General features: G+C 45.0%; 1 protein-coding gene across 4 annotated transcripts in view; it reads right to left on the reverse strand.

Annotated features, from left to right (window-relative positions):
* LOC143280562 (tensin-3-like) overlaps positions 1–5,000 on the reverse strand; it is a 614,920-nt gene that overhangs the window by 423,281 nt on the left and 186,639 nt on the right. The window lies entirely within an intron of this gene.

Here is a 5,000-nt window from a genome sequence, read left to right on the forward strand (position 1 = left end):
TGACCTTTTCTGCAGTCAACGGATCTGGCCCCAAGTATCTTTCTGAACTCATCCATATCTATACCCCGTCTCGCCAGCTCCGTTCTTCCTCTGATACTCGACTTCTCAGGATACCTCACGTCAGAAGTAAGACCTATGGACACAGATCGTTTTCTTTTCAATCGCCAAAGACGTGGAACAAGCTCCCTGATAACCTCCGTCACTCTGATTCCCTCGCATCTTTTAAATCTCGTCTCAAAACTCACCTTTTCCCTCAGCAATAAGTTCAATTGTGGCAGGTCCACAACTACATGCATGTATATGAATGTGTATTGTGTGTGCGTGTGTTTATGTAAGTTTGTGCCTGCCTATGTGTGCGTATTTGTTAGGGTAGCTGTTAGATACACATGTATGTTAAAATGTATGTATGCAGTGTGTGTGTGTGTGTGTGTGCGTGCGTGCGTGTGTGTGTGCGCGTACGTGCGTGCGTGCGTGTGTGTGTGTGTGTGTGGTCACATTTTGGTGTGTGTATGTAACATAGATATAATGTTTTATGTTATCAAAAGCGTTTTTGTAAAGCACCTAGAGCAGATTTCTGGATAGTGTGCTATATAAGTATCCATTATTATTATTATTATTATTAATACTAATAAAATGATTAAAAAAAAAAAAATAATAAAAAAAAAATAAATAAATAAGACAACAATGGTGATAAATAAGCGAATAAATGTAAAACATGAAGACACACATTCACACACACACCCACACATGCACAACAGAAATGCACCAAACATGCAGTTTCACAGATATGAAAGCACAGTCAAATACATATAAACGTACATGAGTTCCAACACACACACACACACACACACACACACAATTACCTTGCACCTCCCCTACCCCCCTCCTCCTGACAACAGTCACACATCCTTCAACACACCTCACAACAGTCACACACCTTTCAACACACCTCACAACAGTCACACAGGAAGATAGAAACAGTGACACAGGAAGAGACAGAGACACTGGTAGTCAAAGAGAGAGATAGAGAGAAAGAAAAGGCAGACAGAGACAGACGTAGAGAGAGGTATGTAGCACCTTGCACCAGCTGCACCCATTGCTTAATAAGTCTGTTCTGTCCAGATCATAAAAGTGCCGCAAAGCATCTTAAATTTTCTGGCTCCGACCGAACATGCCTTCTTTGACGGAGATTTGGTTCAACGACATATAAACATTTTTCAACACACCTGACAGAAGTCAAACAGCTTTCAACACACCTCACAACAGTCACACACCTTTCAACACACCTCACAACAGTCACACACCTTTTAACACACCTGACAACAGTCACACATCCTTCAACACACCTCACAACAGTCACACACCTTTCAACAAACCTGACAGCAGTCACGCACCTTTCAACACATCTGACAACAGTCACACACCTTTCAACACACTTGACAATAGTCACACGCCTTTCAACACACCTCACAACAGTCACACACCTTTCAAAACACCTGACAGCAGTCACACGCCTTTCAACACACCTCACAACACTCACACACCTTTCAACACACCTGACAACAGTCACACACCTTTCAACACACCTGACAAGTCACACACATTTCGACACACCTGACAACAGTCACACACCTTTCAACACATCTGACAACAGTCACACACCTTTCAACAAACCTGACAACAGTAACACACCTTTCAACAAACCTGACAGCAGTCACACACCTTTCAACACACCTGACAACAGTCACACACCTTTCAACACACCTCACAACAGTCACACACTTCTAACACACCTCACAACAGTCACACACCTTTCAACACACCTCACAACAGTCACACACCTTTCAACACACCTGACAGCAGTCACACACCTTTCAACACACCTGACAACAGTCACACACCTTCCAACACACCTCACAACAGTCACACACCTTTCAACACACCTGACAGCAGTCACACACCTTTCAACACACCTCACAACAGTCACACACCTTTCAACACACCTCACAACAGTCACACACCTTTCAACACACCTCACAACAGTCACACATCTTTCAACACACCTGACAACAGTCACACATCTTTCAACACACCTCACAACAGTCACACACCTTTCAACACACCTCACAACAGTCACACACCTTTCAACACACCTGACAACAGTCACACACCTTTCAACACACCTGACAACAGTCACACACCTTTCAACACATCTGACAACAGTCACACACCTCACAACAGTCACACACCTTTCAACACACCTCACAACAGTCACACACCTTTCAACACACCTCACAACAGTCACACACCTTTCAACACACCTCACAACAGTCACACACCTTTCAACACACCTCACAACAGTCACACATCTTTCAACACACCTCACAACAGTCACACATCTTTCAACACACCTCACAATAGTCACACACCTTTCAGCACACCTGACAACAGTCACACACCTTTCAACACACCTGACAACAGTCACACACCTTTCAACACACCTCACAACAGTCACACACCTTTCAACACACCTGACAGCAGTCACACACCTTTCAACACACCTGACAACAGTCACACACCTTTCAACACACCTGACAACAGTCACACACCTTTCAACACACCTGACAACAGTCACACACCTTTCAACACACCTCACAACAGTCACACACCTTTCAACACACCTGACAGCAGCCACACGCCTTTCAACACACCTCACAACACTCACACACCTTTCAACACACCTGACAACAGTCACACACCTTTCAACACACCTGACAACAGTCACACACCTTTCAACACACATCACAACAGTCACACACTTCTAACACACCTGACAACAGTCACACACCTTTCAACACACCTCACAGCAGTCACACACCTTTCAACACACCTCACAACAGTCACACACCTTTCAACACACCTCACAACAGTCACACACCTTTCAACACACCTCACAACATTCACACACCTTTCAACACACCTGACAAATCAAATACCTTTCAACACACCTCACAACAGTCACACACCTTTCAACACACCTCACAACATTCACACACCTTTCAACACACCTGACAAATCAAATACCTTTCAACACACCTCACAACAATCACACACCTTTCAACACACATGACAAGTCACACACCTTTCAACACACCTCACAACAGTCACACACCTTTCAACACACCTGACAACAGTCACACACCTTTCAACACACCTCACAACAGTCACACACCTTTCAACACACCTGACAACAGTCACACACCTTTCAACACACCTCACAACAGTCACCCACCTTTCAACACACCTGACAACAGTCACACGCCTTTCAACACACCTGACAACAGTCACACATCCTTCAACACACCTCACAACAGTCACACACCTTTCAACACACCTAACAGCAGTCACGCACCTTTCAACACACCTGACAACAGTCACACACCTTTCAACACACTTGACAACAGTCACACACCTTTCAACACACCTCACAACAGTCACACACCTTTCAACACACCTCACAATATTCACACACCTTCCAACACACCTCACAACAGTCACACACCTTTCAACACACCTGACAACAGTCACACACCTTTCAACACACCTCACAACAGTCACACACCTTTCAACACACCTGACAACAGTCACACACCTTCACCTTTCAACACACCTGACAACAGTCACACACCTTTCAACACACCTGAAAACAGTCACACACCTTTCAACAAACCTGACAGCAGTCACACACCTTTCAACACTTTCAGACACACACACACACACACACACACACACACACACACACACACACACACACAAGAGAGAGAGAGAGACACAGAGAGAGAGAGAGAGAGAGAGAGAGAGAGAGAGAGAGAGAGAGAAGACAGCGATATAGCGAAGGAGACAAAGAATAGAAACTCCAATAGACAGTTTCGCAAAGAGTTAGAGATACAGACAGACAGACAGAGAGGAAGTACAGACTGAAAACATAGATACAGGTTTCGAAACGACTTTTTTTTTCTTCTTTTTTTTTTAAATATAAAATCCGAGAATTTTACGATATCGCCCCGTTTTCATTCATGAAAAATTTACAAGTAGGTAAATGATCAGTGTGCAGAGATCACATAGAACAGTTAGAAAAAAAATTATGGCGTATGGCAACACAAACGCACGTACACACAAACACACGCACGCACGCTCGCGCGCATACACACACACACACACGTAGGGAGAGAGAAGGAGAGAAAGTGAGAGCGAGAGAGAGAGAGAGAGATCGAAAGAGAGAGCGAGAGACACAGAGACAGTACACACATACAAATAACACACACACACACACATACACACACACACACACACACACACACACACACACACACACACACACACACACACACACACACACACACACACACACACACTCCAGAGCACTGTCGCACGCCTTTCAACACCCACACCTATCATCAACGGTCACACGCCCACTGATCCCATTCCCTCAAACCCCACAATCCCCCCCCCCCACCCCACCCCCCAAACCCCCACCCCCCAAAACAACCAAACAAAACAAAACAAAACAACAACAAACAAATAACATAAAATATAATCCCAGTGATTACCTGGACACTTCCCCAAACGGCCGGACAGATACAGTCAATAACATCATGATCTGATACCTGTGGTAAAGTGTTTCGTGTAGTTCAATCATTAATCAGCTGAAGGCTTCGGGGATATCAGTGTACACTATAACAATACGACTATCTCCACCCCACCCCACCCCCCACCCATCTCTCTCTCTCTCTCTTTCATACACACACACACACACACACACACACACACATGCACACTTACTGTTTCTCCCTCTGTCAATCTTTCTCTCTCTCTCTCTCTAACGACACACACACACACACACACACACACACACACACACCTTCACACCCACCCCATCATCATAACCACTGACCCCCCCTCCTCCCCCTCCACACACACACAACCCCTCCCCCCGCACC

This window comes from Babylonia areolata, chromosome 1, assembly GCF_041734735.1.
Source record: "Babylonia areolata isolate BAREFJ2019XMU chromosome 1, ASM4173473v1, whole genome shotgun sequence".
Taxonomy (NCBI): domain Eukaryota; kingdom Metazoa; phylum Mollusca; class Gastropoda; order Neogastropoda; family Buccinidae; genus Babylonia; species Babylonia areolata.